The following is a 17,993-nucleotide window of genomic DNA, read 5'->3' as shown; positions in this document are numbered from 1 at the left end:
CACGTGAAATATAATAACAGTGGATTTTTCTGTGTATGTGTAAGCATACTATACGCTAACAGTGTTTTTGTATTTCTACTACAATTTTCTTTTTTAAATTGTAAAAATATAAAGAAAATTATACCTGATGTAATGTTGTTTGATTATATTTAATCATTGGAGAAAGATTAACATCTTAAAAACTTTTTTTTGCTTGTTTTTCGATACAGATTTATTCAGAAGTATATTCAAAAAGAAGGGAGGAAAAGTCAAAAGTAAAGACTAATACTTTTCGTTATCCGAAAAAAAAACAGGTTAGAAACCGCCTCAAAAAAGTGTGAGTATAGTCTGTAAGGAGGAATTTTCTGCTAAGTGTAGGACTGCTTGAAAAGTTCTGTTCTAATAAGATGTGCCTTATGGACATTTTCCAACTTTTCAGAATGAACTGTGAAAATTAAAAGCTGGAGCAAGATGATTTTTACTTTACATGGAGAACATTTGTCTCGTGTCAAACATAAAATGAGAGATTTCAATAAGAAAGATGGAATAGCTTGTGTAGTTTGAAAACTGTCCCATCTCTTGCATGCAAAGTGTCAGCTCCGTAAGGATAATTAATGTCCCAATTAGGCAGGTTGGGGTTCTTTTGTTATGTATTGGATGAAATTGATTCCCTGTGAAGCAACCCCATTATGGAGTCGTCCTGAAATATGCGCAACAGCTTTAAAATGGGTAGTGTGTTTCCTAATTTTCTCCTACAGATTTCACCACTGGCAGAGCCATTGTGGGTTAAATTGTGTTTATCTAAAGTCATTTCAATGACATTAAACTTCTTGCCAAGCAGATAAGAGGATTTCCACCAGAGGGCAAAACTTGTTTAGTAGGTTTTCTTATTGGATTATTGATTTTATCTTGCAAAGAGAGAAATAATTCAGTGACTAAACTCGCACTTCCACATATATATGAATTTCATTTGCATAACATGTATGGTGCGAGACGTTACAGTATTTTTTCTTGTCAAATAAAATTTCAGGTTCAGAATTCAGCAAAATAACACAAAATAATAAGTACTAAGGTATAATGTAAATATTAGTTTTCTTTGTGTAAAAATACTTTATTGAGTAGAAACTCAATCGCATTTTTACAAATTATGTAGATTTCAAATGCATGGCAGTTTAATGTTTTGAGATATATATATATATATATATATATATATATATATATATATAGTAGCAAATAGGCAGCAGCAACTCCATAAAGTGCAAAAAAAGTGGATTTTATTCACACAACGTGAGGCGACGTTTCGGTTTGCTCACCAAACGGTTTGGTGAGCAAACCGAAACGTCGCCTCACGTTGTGTGAATAAAATCCACTTTTTTTGCACTTTATGGAGTTGCTGCTGCCTATTTGCTACTATTCTATGGATCCCTGAACCTGGGCCCTATGCTGACGGCACCCGTGCACCTTATATTGGGGATGTGCTGCTCTCCTTCTGTTTTTTTTTTTATATATATATATATATATATAAAAAGCAAAATCATCGGTAGTTGCAGTATCTTGTAATACCTTTTTTATTGGACTAACAAGATTTTGTAGAGACAAGCTTTCGGGATTCCTCCCTTTATCAAGTCATAAAGGGAGGAATCCCGAAAGCTTGTCTCTACAAAATCTTGTTAGTCCAATAAAAAAGGTATTACAAGATACTGCAACTACCGATGATTTTGCTTTTTGCATCACTGGACTAATACGGCTATTCCTAACTAATCTTTATATATATATATATATATATATATATATATATATATATATATAATTTTTTATTTATAAATATATGTATATATATATATATATATATATATATATATATATATATATATGAATACAAAAAAATGAAGGTACTCAACTATAAACAGATTCCACATATTTCAATTGACTTTTATCATATTCAGCTTTTACATTCTGAAAAATATTTTTTAACTAATAATAATTGTTGGTTTTTTTATATAGCGCTGAACGCTATAACGCTTTAAAGTAAACTTCGGTCCTGGCAGTTTAACCTTTACAGCCACGGTCGGAAGTGACCGCGGGTTGTAAGTGTTGTAAGCTCCCTCTGTCCCCCTGCAGCACCCCGCAGCGTTCCCGCACCAGGACAAGTATACACGTCCATGGGTCTCGTGGGTACTGCCCAGTGCACCCACAAGATTGCGGTAGGGACTTGGCTGTAACACACAGCCGGGACCATGCTGCACTGCCGGGACCGAAGTAAACTTCGGTCTCGGCAGTTTAACCCTTACAGCCGCGGTCGGAAGCTGTAAGGAGTTTTGACAGACGGAGGGGGCTCCCTCTGTCTCTCTGCTTTAGCACCCCGCAAAGATCGTGGGGTGCTGCTAGTTACCTGGGCAGCCAGGGGTCATTGCAGGGACCCCCAGGTCTGCCCCGGTTATTGCCTGTCAGGACGTGCCAGAGGCATGTTCTCATATGCTGCCTGTTAGTGTATAACTGGCAGGCAGCATATAAATGCAATGCTTTAGAATACTAAGTATTCCAAAGCACTAACAAAAAGTGTAAAAAATTTAAAAAAAAGAAATTAAAGTGTAAAAGAAAAAAAAGTGTAAAAACAATAAGTGTCAAAAAAATTGTGTAACATTTTTTTTATGTAAAAAGGTGTAAAAAAAAATAAAATAAAAATACATTTATTAAATAAATATAATGAAAAATGAAAATGCATAATGTGAAGGATAACACGGTGCACATCCACAGCATAGTACATGCTGCGGATGCTCGCCAGGAGTCAAATTACTGAGCTCCCTGCTGCGGCTGGGTAGCTTTGTGTGTCCACTCCTAACGGCAGATTTCCAGTTGGCAGTCATGAACGGACACACTGAGCTACGCAGCCACAGCATTGATCTCGCCCTTGTGACTGCTGGGGGGCAATCGCGATGTGAAATATGGTGCGGATGCGCTCTATGTTACTCTACACTGCATCCCATTCATACTGCGTTTCAGCAGTATGTTAGAGGTGTCCGTCAGCATCACGTCTAAAAAAGTGATACTGGCGTATACTGTAGCAGCTCCATTCATTTCTGAATGAGACTGCTACAGTATACATTGGCATCCCTTTTTTGACATGACAACGAACACCTATACTGCAGAAACGCAGTATGAATGGGGACTATTCATATAATGATGCCGTGAAAGCTTAAGGGGGCTCCTCTATTTCTTGATCCTACCAGGCGGTCAGGCAACCAGATATGGCCTAAGTAGGGGTACTGCCTAGCCCGGGACAAACAGGGTTATAAAATATTGGCGCATTTCCTCCATTTCAAAAGCGACTTACCAAAATGATGCCCCACAAATAAAGAATTTGTGGGAAAAAAGGTAATTGCTATTTTTTTTCCATTGACTTTGAAATAATTCTAGCCACACAATAAGGGCTCAAGGTATTCACTTTTGCCCTAGGTGAATACATTAGGGGGTGTACAGGGGCGGACATACCATATGTGCAGCCTGTTTAGCTGCACAGGGGCCCAGGAGCCCAGGGGGGCCCAGCCGGAACTGAAACTGTTAGGGAGTCAGTGAGTGACAGTGACTCACTGACCGCTGGGGCCAGGCCCGTCTTTAACGCGGGGCAAAAGGGGAAGCTGCCCCGGGCCCTCTCATTCCTGGGGGCCCAAAAGCCGCTAGCCCCTTTTGCCCCATGCGGGGCCCTGGTCATGACAGATGGGCTGGGAAACAGGCAGCCAAGGTGTCAAAATTTAGACTAAGGGAGGGAGGGAGGGGGCCCACCACCACCGCCGCCGCCCGCTACCTTTTTCGGGAGGGAGGGGGCCTTTTTCTAATTTATTTATTATTTTTTTCTAATAACCTTTTTTTTTAACTCATTGCCGCCGCCTCCGCCGTCAATCTTCCACAGGCAGCAACTATCCCAGGACCGCTGTGGCTGCCTGGGAAATAGTCACGCTCGCTGACCGCGGGCATCATAGAGATGAGAGGAGCGGAGCAGAGAGGAGTCCTCTGCTCCTCTCTATCAGTAATTTACAGCCCCCACACGACCTCCAGGCTGCAGCGTCACTCATCGCCAGATGGACCGGTATATCATCTGGATTACATGTGAGTTGATGGGTAGCGGGTTGTTTGGCAAGGGGGTGGGGTGGGGTGAGGATTGGAGGGGGGTGGTGCAGGGTTGCGATTGTGTGTGCATGTGTGTGTGGGGGGGGGGGAGAAATTGTGCATGTGAGTGGAGGATAATAATGATTCTTATAATCCTCCCCTCACATGCATGTATAATCTCCCCCTCACATGTATAGTCTGATAACCCCCTCACGTTTAATCTTATTAGGAGATTATACTTGTGAGGGGACTATAATTGTGAGGAGGGGATTATCAGACTATACATGTAAGGGGGAGATAATACATATATGTGAGGGGAGGATTATAATAATCCCCCTCCTCACATGTATAATCCCCTCACATATAATCTGATTATGATATTATATATGTGAGGGGATTATGAATGTGAGGAGGGGATTATCAGATTATACATGTGAGGGAGATATGATAAATATATGTGAGGGGAGGATTATAATAATCTTCTAACGTGTAAAATCCCCTCCTCACATTTATAATCCCCTCCTCACATGTATAATCCCCTCCTCACATGTATATAATCCCCTCCTCACATGTATAATCCACTCCTCACATGTATAATCCACTCCTCACATGTATAATCCCCTCCTCACATATATAATCCCCTCCTCACATGTATATAATCCCCTCCTCACATGTATAATCCCCTCCTCACATGTATAATCCACTACTCACATGTATAATCCCCTCCTCACATGTATAATCCACTCCTCACATGTATAATCCCCTCCTCACATGTATAATCCCCTCCTCACATGTATAATCCACTCCTCACATGTATAATCCACTCCTCGCATGTATAATCCCCTCCTCACATGTATAATCCACTCCTCACATGTATAATCCCCTCCTCACATGTATAATACCCTCCTCACATGTATAATCCACTCCTCACATGTATAATCCACTCCTCACATGTATAATCCCCTCCTCAAATGTATAATCCCTTCCTCACATGTATAATCCCCTCCTCACATGTATATAATCCCCTCCTCACATGTATAATCCCCTCCTCACATGTAAAATCCCCTCCTCACATGTATAATCCACTCCTCACATGTATAATCCCCTCCTCACATGTATAATCCCCTCCTCACATGTATAATCCCTTCCTCACATGTATAATCCCCTCCTCACATGTATATAATCCCCTCCTCACATGTATAATCCCCTCCTCACATGTATATTATCCCCTCCTCACATGTATAATCCCCTCCTCACATGTATAATCCCCTCCTCACATGTATAATATGGTTTTGCGATTATAAATGTGAGGAGGAGATTATTAGATTATACATGTGATGGGGAGATGTTACATATATGTGAGTGTAGGATTATAATAATCCCCTGCTCACATGTATAATCCCCTCCTCACATGTATAATCCCCTCCTCACATGTATAATCTGATTTTGTGATTATAAATGAGAGGAGGAGATTATTAGATTATATTAGATGTTACATATATGTGAGTGGAGGATTATAATAATCCCCTGCTCACATTTATAATCCCCTTCTCACATGTATAAGGCTTGGTTCACATTGATGAATCTCCAGAAGCGATCCCTTTGGGCAGCGCTAGGACCATGCAGATCTTTTTGCAGATCCGCTCAGAAATGCATTGCTGTCTGGAGATTTTTCAGTGTGAACCTAGTAATTATAATAGTTTATATCCTGTATTATATTCCAGAGCTGTACTCACTAACTTGCAAACATATTACCTGGGGGGGGGGGGGGGGGGCATATTCTTTGCACAGGGGCCCTCTGCTGTCTGTCTCCGCCCCTGGGGGTGTAGTTTCGAAAATAGGGTCACATCTGGGGGTGCGGTATTGTTCTGACAGCTAGAATGCTTTGCAAGATGAAGTGCGGCCTATAATTTGTATAATGATAACCAAATGGTGCTCCTCTCTTTTAGGGTCCCACCATGTAACCATGCAACCAAATATGGCCTAAGCAGGGGTATTACCGAACAGGGGACAAACAACATAATAAAATATGGGGTGTATTTTCTACTTTTCAGATGCAATGTACAAAAAATATGTCCCACAAATAATGCATTTGTGAAAAAAAAAGAAAAATTTAATGTTTCCACTAACTTTGTAACCATCCAGCCACACAAAAAGGACTCAAAGTACTCACTTTTGGTCTAGATGAATACTTTAGAGGGTGTAGTTTCCAAAATGGGGTCACTTCTTTATGGTTCTGGCAGCTAAAACCCTTTGCAGGCATGAAGTGCGGCCAATAATCCATTCGGTCTAAAATGATGCCCTGAAAGCCAAATGGCGCTCCTCTCCTTCTGGGTCCTACCACGCGGCCATGGAACCAAATATGGCCTAAGCAGGGGTATTTCCGAGCAGCTCAATAAAATATAGGGTGCATTTCTTGCAATATCAGAAGTGATGTACAAAAAATGTGCCCCCCAAATGATGCATTTGTGAAAAAAAAGCAAGTTTGAATTTTTAACACTGACTTTGTAATAATTCCTGCCAAAAAACTATGGTGTTAAAATACTCACTGTACCCCCTAGCAAATACCTTGAGGGGTCTAGTTTTTAAAATGGGGTCATTTGGTGTTCCTATGTTCTACCACCTTCAAATTTCTGCAAACCTTGCCTAGCACAGAAAAAAAAAGATGTACTGTTCAAATTTTCTAAATTTTTTACATTTCAAGTTAAATTGTTAGGCTTCTAATTCATTTAATATACTAATTAAAAACAATAGAAATGCTTTCAAAATAAAGTAGACATCTGAAAGTATAAATTTCATAAACTATTTGGTCAGAAAGTATAAATATACGCAAACTATTAGTGTTAAAATAGCAAAAAATCTTTATTTTTTCAAAATTTTATGAATTTTTGCATTGTAAAAAAAAAAACTACAAATGATATCGGCTTACTTTTACTATGTACATGAAGGACAACTTGTGACAAAAAAACGATGTCAGAATTATCGTGATCGGCAGAACATTACCAGAGTTATTCTCTAATAAAGTCAGACATCCCAGATATGAAAAAACAGGCCTGACCTTTCAGGGGCGTACAGGTTTACTTGTATTGGTCCAGGGTTGCTACCCCATGCAACCATATACATAGTGTTTACTAACAATAATATAACAAAAAAAAAAAACTAATTTTGCTGATTTTTTTCTGTAATACTGATAGGTTTAGGGGTTAAGATCCAACATGATAAAAGATTTCTGCCAAAAACAGCACCACACCTTTTCTCAGGTTGTTTGTGGTATTGCAGCTCAGATCGATTGAAGTGAGTGGAGTGAAGATGTCATACTACACACACTATACAGGTGTTGTGCTGTTTTTGGAATTAAACTGTTCTGTTTTACTAATACTGAATAACCTTTAAAGGGATTATCCAGGATTAGAAAAACATAGTTGCTTTCATACTTGCCCCCAGTTCATGTGTTGTATTGCAGCTCAATTCCATTGAAGTAAATGGAGCTAAGTTTTAAAGGGGTGCTCCGGTGGAAAGCAATATTTTTTTTTTTAATCAACTGGTGCCAGAAAATTAAACAGATTTGTAAATTACTTCTATTTAAGAATCTTAATCCTTCCCGTACTCATCAGTTGCTGTATGCTGCACAGGAAATTCTTTTATTTTTGAATTTCTTTTTTGTCTGACCACAGTGCTCTCTGCTGACACCCCTGTCCATGTCAGGGACTGTCCAGAGAAGGCGAGGTTTGCTATGGGGATTTGCTCCTGCTCTGGACAGTTCCTGACATGGACAGATGTGTCAGCAGAGAGCACTGTGGTCAGAAAGAAAATAAATTCAAAAAGAAAAGAACTTCCTCTGTAGCATACAGCAGCTGATAAGTACTGGAAGGATTAAGATTTTAAATAGACGTGATTTACAAATCTGTTTAACTTTCTGGCAGTGGTTAATTTAAAAATAAAAAATAGTTTTCACCGGAGTACCCCTTTAAAACTACCCACAACATGAGGACTGTTGTAGCACTGTTTTTGCAATAAAGTAGCTCTTTTTTGCTTTCCCTGGATAATCCCTTCAAGATTGGCGTATGGGGATGCCGATATTAATAAATTCCCCCCACAGTGAATATATTGCTACATAGCTGTTGATTGGTCAGATATTCCATACTGACCTCAAAACACCTACTGTATGATACTGTAGGCATGTGAACATCAGACATGGACCATGGAACAATGAAAGAAGGTGACCTGGTCTGATGAATCATGTTATCTTTTGTATCATGTGAATGGCTATACCTTGAGCTTAACTTACCTGGAAGAGATGGCACTATTAGGCACTTTGAGAAGGCAGGAAGCTCGCTGGGGCAATGTGATGAGCTGGGAAACCGATACGATTGATATGAATGTTACTATGACACATAACACCTACCTTAACAGTGTTACATATAAGTACATCCCAAGCTTTCAGGTGCATAGATGAGGATCAGAGGTTCAGCAGAACTCTTAAAATGTCCCTGACAAACAAATACCTGAATGTAGAGTGAACTGTACCAAAGAAATCCGGTTCATCATATGTCACATTTTACTGACAATTAGAACGTGTGTATGTATCGTGGGCATTGGACTTAGGCTCCTTTCACGCTACCGTTCGTGCCCAGTAGGTGACGTCCGTTAGCAAGATAGCGGGAGAAAAATTTGGGCATGCTCCATCTTTTTCTCTCGCTATCTTTGGCCGCGATAATAGAAGTTATAACGGACGTTAGAGGAATCCCATTCAAGTGAATGGGACCCTCTTTGCCCGATATGACTCTCGTTAGGCTCCATTACAATAATGGAGGTTAAGGACGGTCAAAGTGAAAAAACAAAAAAGAGCTCTAACGTCCGTTTGTAACGGAGCCACTTTCATAGTGTGAAAGAAACCTTACAATGTATTTAGCCATTAGACGACATACCAGTCACTTTGACTGTTTTATAAGACATGAACACACATAGCACTTCCAGGCTGTTATCTTGTTATTAAAACTGCACATTTGGCAAGCACAAACATTGGGGCAGACAATTATAATGGTACAATATATCATTTCTATTTCAGCAACTGCATGTTAATTTTTCACCAGGTAATAATACATACTTCAAAAAGGGACTCCAAAGGGGAAAAAAAATGTTTTCAAATTTAGTGGTGCCAGAAAGTTGAACAGATTTATAAATTACTTCTATTAAAAATCTTATTCTTTATAGTACTTATCAGCTGCTGTATGCTCCAGAGGATGTTGTGTAGTTCTTTCCTGTCTGACCACAGTGCTCTCTGCTGACACCTCTGTCCCTGTCAGAAACTGTCCAGAGCATGATCAAATCCCCATAGCAAACCTCTTCTTCTCCGGACAGTTCCTAACTGGGCTGTAAAGAACTTCATAACTTCCTCTGTAGTATACAGCAGATGTTAAGTAATGGAAGGATTAAGATTTTTAAACAAAGTAATTTGCAAGTTTGTCTAACTTTCTGGCACAAGTTGATTTGAAATGTTTTTTTTTTTTAATTCAGAGTACCCCTTTAAGTAACACTGTTACTAAACTGAAACAAGTCCATTAACATGACTTCTTGATCATGCCTGAGATAAGAACAAGTCTATATGAGGTCCTCTGGGTTCAGAGAGTAATGTGAATGAATAATTCCGGTATACTGTGCTGTGGAATATGTTAGTGCTCTGGAAATATCAAATAATAAAAGTAGTTATTCTGTTTTCCCATAATATAGACTTTACTGTTACCTCTAGGCAGAACAGTGCCACCCACTGGCAGACAGAGACATTACAGCATCTTCGATCAGTAGTCATTTATGAGACACTGGAGTACACTTGCTTTAATCATCCACACAAAACATATCATTTACAGCAGATATAATATTTCAGCATAGCATGTCTTCAATATTAACCTAAATGCTCATAAAATACTGATAGGAAATATATTTAGGAAACAACCTCCAGCCTTGTTTGTTATTAGAGATCTGAGTGACCTAATTAAAACTAATCGGGGCCATTATTGGGCCCCGCATATGGGCAGCGTATTCACAGTATATTCCTGCAAATCATGACTGATCTGAGTTGGAAAGGCTTTATGGAAATCTACTTTACAGTAACTGCCAGCTTCAGATCTGGCTCCTTCCCATACAATGTCACTCACATTTAATCTTAATAAAAAGTTAATTTTGTTTCAATAAAATCAAATGCGATAAAGACTCCTAAATAGGGTCATTTTAGTCAGTCCTTGAAATCTTGGCTCTTACAATCCCATACAGTGGAAGCCGTTTTAGACTTGCTGAGCACATGGAAATTTTTATTATTATGATTATGATTACTATTATTATTATTCGTTTCTAAATCAGAAGAACATGGACTATGCCAGATTTTTGCTGCTTCTAGTCTGGAGTGATGCAAATCCAATGTGTCTAAGTCCAGCTATGACTTCCCTGACCCATTCCCCTGTATAGTGTTTCCTCACTTGCACACAGTAAAGCCATTGTGAGCCATTGTTAAAGCCATTGTGAGCCATTGTTAAAGCCATTGTGAGTCATCCTAAAACATCATGCACCTGGGAAATCCATGCACCGTGCCTTTATGGCTGCACCAAAGTTCCAATAGGTCTGTTTTAGGCTGGGTCCACATATGTCTGGCATCCGGCATAGGTGAACTCAGCCTAGATGTCGACGCAACTGATGCCACAACTGATGAAAAGTTGTCATCAGTTTATGGCATACGGCGTCCATTGTTTCTGGACAGCGGAAAGGGGAATGCAGCAAGCAGCGTTCCCCTGTCCGGCGCCATCTGATGTGTCCAAACATCCAACATCAAAATAGAGTAGCTGGATGATCGTGAACTTTCCCATTAAAATAAATGGGATAATTTCTAGCATCAGAAACTGTGCCGGATGCCTGATATATGTGAACCCAGCCTTACAAAGCCTAAGGCTAAGTTTCCACTTCGTTTTTTCTTGGAAGTTTATGGAAAACTGCCACTGCAGTTTTTGAGCCAAAGCCAGAAGTGTATTCAAAAGGAATGGGAAATATAAAGGAAGGACTTACACTTCTCCTCCATTACGGATCCACTTCTGACTTGGATGCCAGAACTGCCAGAAAAGACTGCCAGAAAAAAAAACAAGTGGAAACTTAGCCTTAGATATTTCTGGTGTCCCCTTACAAGCCCCTAAAAGGAGCACCACATTTCTTTTCTCATGGATTTTGATTTAAAGGGGTTCTCCACTGCCCTGTCTTCTGGAGCTCCGCTTGCAGCGTCCAGAAGTTTATTACTCCGGACGCTGTGTGCGGGCTTCTGTGTTTGAGGCCGCCCCCTTGTGACGTCACACCTGCCCCCTCGTGACGGTCACAAGGGGGCGGGCGTGACCTCACGAGGGGGCGGCCTCAAGCACGGAAGCCCGCACACAGCGTCCTGTGTAATAAACTTCTGGACGCTGCAATCGGAGCTCCAGAAGACAGGGCAGTGGAGAACCCCTTTAAAAAAAGCCTCTTTGAGTGACAAAGAGAGATGGTGTTAGCACCATATTAGGAATTTGTACAATGTGGATCCATGACTTTCACACTTTACATAGATTAGAGCAGTTTTCATAGCCTGTAGAAGAAAAGTTGCATATAAATTTGAGGCTGGCTTCACACTTGTTTAAAAAAATAAAAAAATAAAAATAAAAACACCTGAAAAGCTGCCACCCCTTTATTTAACTCTTAAAGAGGTAAAAATGCCAGAAAACACCAAGGCAAAGCCACATTGGGGGGGATTCATCAAAGTTGTCTATTTCCCGCATCAATATAGACCAACCTACTGGTCTATTGTGCGCATAATTTATCAAAAGGCGCACGGCTCTTGATAAATTCTGCAACACAGACTTTGGGATCTATGGTTTAGACTGTATTTAAACCTGCTCCAGCATAGTCTGACATTTCAGCGTACTTTCGACTGATGCGACTTTCGCCAGAAAAATCGCTATTGATAAATTCAGCACCAATGCATTTTTCCATCTAAAATAGCCTAGAATGCATCATGTTCTAAAAATCCTTGAAAACAAAAGTCACAAAAAAGTCGCACGTATTTAGATTGCGACTTTCCGTGCGACAATTTTAGACGGGAAAAAACTGTCTAAATCCTTTGATAAATCTCCCCCATTGTATTTTTCATGGCATTTTTTTCTCTCCCATAGACATCTTTTGGGGAGAAACACCAAGATTTTACAAAAAAAATTCTGAATGCTGTAGTCTCAACATGCTGCCATTTTGAAAATCACACACCGAGCCCAAAAAGGCTGAAAACGCCAAAGGGAAGTGAAGAAATACCAAAGATAAAAATGCTAAGCCTAATATGGGTGGATTCTTAGGCTATGTTCACATGGTAGAATTTCTGCATGGATTTCCGCATTGAAATCCGCATTGGAAAATCTGCATGTGTATTAAGCCTATTGTGTTCAATGGGATTCTACAGTCTAATTCCAGCAGCACAATTTTTGCTGCAGACATTCTGCAGTTATAATTCCACATTCTGCAAAAATATGCCGTGTCTTATATTGTGAACTTCGACTTTCGAAGAGAATGAGGCTTTTTTTTCTCTGCTAAATGCAGATTTGCTGTGGATTCCACACACTGTAATTAAAGTAATGAATACAGGCACTCTTTTATGTGCACTGTTTATTCATGTAGAATTCATGCAGAAATTCTACATGATTTCTGCAGAAAGTCCACATATGATTGCAAACATGCGGAATTTCGGCCTAATTAATGTGGCCGCTGAATTTACGCAACAATGGGAAATTTTCTGCCATCTGAACATAGCCCTAGAATCCATACTATGGTTGCAAGTTCTGGCCCAACCATATGCCTATGGAGATCTATGATGCTATGATGGTCAGATTTTTCTGATGGTTTATTTTTTATTTATTTATTTATTTTTGACAATTTAGAGTTTCTATTAATATCATTTTGGGTACAACAACTTTTTTATTGATTTTTATTAAGTTTTCTTTAGAAAGCAGGATAAACACACAACACACAACATTTTAACTTTCTTTTCGATGCAATTACTTTGATACCAAACTATTCTTTTGTTTTGCTACCTTTGCACTTTTTTAATTATTTGTTTTTGTTTTGCTGCATTCCAAGACATCAACAAATCAAAGTTTTTTTTTTGTATCACTTTTTGGCTACAATAGTTTTTTTTTTTTTTTTTTATTGCTGGGAGGCGGATGAAAAGAAATCCTGGCTGTGCATTGTTGTGCTCTTTTCGTAGTATTCAATACACTGGATAAATATCTGGATCATTTTATAAATCTGGTCATTACAAATGCAGTATTATCTGTTCTGCTGTATTACTGTATTACCTTTTGCTTCCAGCAGAGAACCATCGGTTCGACCAGTGTTTTCCCAACTAGGGTGCTTCCAGCTGTTGCAAAACTACAACTCCTGTTGCAAAACTACAACTCCCAGCATGCTCAGACATCCTTTAGTTTGGAAGCAATGGGTTAAACTCTCAATGAGGTGGACTTGACATCCAAGAGAGATGGTAAAAGTTTTTGTTACTGCTTCCAAGTAGTCCACAAAGGGAGAAACATTGCTATAGCTTTTTTTATATATAAGGTTGAGGGTCTATTCACACGTACAGTATCCTGCGCATATTTGATGACAGATCAAATAACAGAGACACATTGTAATGTTAGCTAAAAAATAATCATTGTCAAAGGGAACTCCAGGGAACGAACCTTATCAGACACTTATCTCCTATCGTATTTGAGCGAGCAGTCACTTGCTGGCCTCCTCCAGCCCCCACAGTCCTGGATGACCCCAAGTGACGGCCCGCTAAGCCAATCGCCAGGTAATGTGGGACATCAATGCGGCCGGTGATTGACCAAGCATGCCGTCATTGATGCCCATCCAGGAAGTTGTGGGCCAGCGAATTCTGAGGTCCGGTAAGTAGCCAGGGCCCCATATAGGAGATTATAGGAGTCCCAGCAGTCGGACCCCTCGTGATCACACACTTATCTCCTATCCTGTGGATAGAGGATAAGTGCCTAAGTTGAGTTCCCTGGAGTACCCCTTTAAACTTCATATAACAAATTAAATGAAGTGACACACCGTATCCCCAACCTGCTCATGTTGGGTTGTCAATATATTTTTTGTACACTGAGTCACAGGTACAGGTTTTGTGTGGATATTTCTATGCTATAACATCATGGTGTCCATTATACCTGCATTATGATATTACTGTATGCGTAATTGATATGCTATAACATTACTAAATCCCCAAATAGATTGTAGGGTCCAGCACTGGGTCTCATAAAACCATCATCCTTTATGGCATATAATGAAAAAAGATATGGACTTACATATTGTGTAGGCCCTGCATAGTCCACCCCTCCATACAACACTGGGACCGACTACTTTCATCTCTTGAATTTGTACTGTAATATCATTGAATTGTGACATCACTGTATACATTGGCCAATCATCATCATCACTGGTATTGTATTACTATGTGCATTAATCCTGTACTGTAATATCACTGTATTACCACTGTGGCGTGATGTCACTGTTTGTCATTTTCCTGTACTGTGACATCCCTTTGTACAATATCCCCATACCATGACATCACTGTGTGCATTATTGCTCTACTGTGACATCACTATATGCATTATTCCTGTGCATTTCAAAGACCCAAACAAACATAACGTTTTTTAAACCTGCTGCTGAAAGTGGTCATGGCGGAGTGGAACACCAGTCCAAGTTTTACAATACTCTATTGATGGATAGATAGATTGATAAATAGATAGATAGATAAGAAATAGATAGATAGATAAACAGGTGGGTAGCACAACCTCAGATAGAAGCAGCGGGTGCAGGCAGTAGAAAGGGTCCCATGTCCGGGGTCCAATAGACATCCACTCCAAGAAACGAAAAACCGCAGCACTCCTTTGGAGTGCTGCGGTTTTTCGTTTCTTGGAGTAGATGGATATAGATGGATGATAGATAGATAGATGGATAGATAGATAAGGCTTCTTGTAGGTAATGATAAAAGCCTCTTTTGAAATATTTAAAACAAGTTGAAGAGATGTAACGGAAAAACAGAATAACCTTAGAAATCATTGATATATTGTGGGATTTTGCAAGTCAATTTGGCATGACATGTGACTGGTGATGAAGAGGTTAAGAGAAGAATTGCGACAAGCGTGGCTGCCATTGGTCATCATGTCATACATTCCTTTATATTTTTATTTATTTATTTTTAATGTGTTCAAATGGAGGTTGAAATTAGCTTTTCAATGTATTGTATGGCTACGGGGGGAAGGGAAGAGGAGGGAAGGGGGGAAAAAGTGCCGACTTTTACAGATCCAGCAGTGGTTGGCAGTGATTTATTCGCTGGGTCAGACACAAATTGACTCGTATGCAAGAAATGTAAATGGAATTGAGACTTTTGATGGAGAAGCTCATTTTGAGACTTAAACGTTGTAGATTAAACACACTCACACACAAATGCTGAATGGGAGGGGTACTCTATGTAATTTACATTACAAATCAATTCATTATCCACACAGGCAGGTTGCAAAGATTTTCAAGGATCGCAGGTTTGATGAAGAGGATTCATTTCAAGAAATAAACCTTTTAAATTAACCACGGGATGAGAAGGACTTTTAGTATAAAAAATAAAAAAAAATGTCCTTACTTTTTTTTTTTGTAGTAAAGCATTGTAATATACAACAATGGTATCCTAGGTTTTCAGTGCTAACAGTTTTTGTACCACTGAGGTTAGATGCCTAGCTTAACCCATGGCTATTAAAGGTCATAACAATGACCTTAACGAAGTTACTTTCACCTTTAAAACATAAGACATAGACTATCACACATTTTGTTTATAACAAATTGAGTTTTTGAAAGTGTTGTGTTAGTGTGTTGATCGGTGAACCAGATCCTACTATCTACTCACCACACAGTACTGACCAGTTGCTTCATGGAAGTTAACACTTTTTACTTATACAATGAAGGGACCCTATTTTTTAGTCAGAGAGGTGCAAACTAGTGTTGAGCACGAATATTCGTAATGCAAATTTTTATCGCGAATATTTAGAATATAGTGCAATATATTCGTAATGATAAATCTTAATTTTTTTTGTTTTTTTCACATGCAAATTTTTATGTGAATTTTCATCTTTTTTCACATGAGAATTTTTATGCAAATTTTCATCTTTTTTCACATGAGAATTTTTATGCAAATTTTCCGTGTAAATTTTCGCATGGAAAGAAAAAGTGAATGAAAATAGCAAATATGCGAATTTCGCGAACATAGGATGAATAATCGTCAATGCATTCACGAAATATCGCCAATTCGAATATGGCGCTAGTGCAAACCTGGCTCCCATCGTGATGTCCTATAGTTTACACCATGAGTATTCCGCTGGTTTTATTAAGGACGGTTTATCCAAGTCTGCCATCAATTGAAGGTCCGAGCTGAACGCGAAGGCCTAGTTTACACCTAGGGGATGCACTGCCATGCAAAAAAAGGTGCTGCCTGTTGCGGAACATTGATATCCCAATAATAAATCAAAGGGTAAACTGAGCTACTGAAGTGGGGAGGATGTAAATGTACAGTTTTCTGTATGACCTGAATACTGACTTACACTGTGCTCCTGAATATAATACTGCCACATACTGTACCATGAATACAATACTGCTACATGCTGTGCCCTCTAAATATAATATTGCCCAACACTGTACCCTGTGCCTCTTGAAACAATGGATGACCTCTCTGTGCCCCCTCAAGCAATGAACTTCTGCCTCCTAATAATCTATGCCATTGCTCTCATAATGAACTGTGCCGCTGACCCTCCTACTGAGCTGTGCCACTGCTCCCCTATCAAACGGTGCCACTGCTCCACAAATAACTATGCCACTGCCCCTAATGAACTGTGTTACTGCCCCTAATGAACTGTGCCACTGCCCCTAATGAACTGTGTTACTGCCCCTAATGAACTGTGCCACTGCTCCCCTATCAAACGTTGCCACTGCTCCACAAATAACTATGCCACTGCCCCTGATGAACTGTGTTACTGCCCCTAATGAACTGTGCCACTGCCCCTAATGAACTGTGTTACTGCCCCTAATGAACTGTGTTACTGCCCCTAATGAACTGTGCCACTGCTCCCCTATCAAACGGTGCCACTGCTCCACAAATAACTATGCCACTGCCCCTAATGAACTGTGTTACTGCCCCTAATGAACTGTGTTACTGCCCCTAATGAACTGTGTTACTGCCCCTAATGAACTGTGCCACTGCTCCCCTATCAAACGGTGCCACTGCTCCACAAATAACTATGCCACTGCCCCTAATGAACTGTGTTACTGCCCCTAATGAACTGTGCCACTTCTCCCCTATCAATCGGTGCCACTGCTCCACAAATAACTATGCCACTGCCCCTAATGAACTGTGTTACTGCCCCTAATGAACTGTGTTACTGCCCCTAATGAACTGTGTTACTGCCCCTAATGAACGGTGCCACTGCTCCACAAATAACTATGCCACTGCCCCTAATGGACAGTACAATGATACTATCATCACTTTTTAATTCATGTTTTTTTGTGATGTGAGGTGAAATACAGTGGGTACTTTTTTATTTTATGTTCTTCACCGTACAGGATAAAAAATGCAGGATTTGGGAATAATAAAGGTCAGGTGCCACTTTCTAAATGCCTCAATGTTGGTTAGCTTTCTATGACTGTGGAGGGGGGTGGGTGATAATTGGGTGACAGAGGGAGTGCTTTTTCCAACTAACGGCTTTCACGCCAAAGTCACTGTGGACAAATATCACCTGTACAGCACCCCTGACATCCGGAGTATGCTCAGCTCTTTTGCTGCACTATATTTTCCCAGCGTGGATCTACTGTACATG

The 17,993-nt window shown here is 39.8% G+C and overlaps 1 long non-coding RNA gene across 2 annotated transcripts in view; it reads left to right on the top strand.

Moving 5' to 3' along the window:
* The first annotated feature begins 207 nt into the window (after window positions 1-207).
* Window positions 208-17,993, top strand: part of LOC130282088 (uncharacterized) — a 33,745-nt gene continuing 15,959 nt past the window's right edge. For both annotated transcript variants that reach the window (XR_008846245.1, XR_008846244.1), the window contains exon 1: window positions 208-316. This is a non-coding gene — a long non-coding RNA (uncharacterized LOC130282088). The remainder of the gene's footprint in view (window positions 317-17,993) is intronic.

The sequence above is a fragment of the Hyla sarda genome, chromosome 7 (assembly GCF_029499605.1).
Source record: "Hyla sarda isolate aHylSar1 chromosome 7, aHylSar1.hap1, whole genome shotgun sequence".
Classification (NCBI taxonomy): domain Eukaryota; kingdom Metazoa; phylum Chordata; class Amphibia; order Anura; family Hylidae; genus Hyla; species Hyla sarda.
Note: the sequence above shows the minus strand (reverse complement) of the source record. Positions and strands in the feature narration are given on the sequence as shown.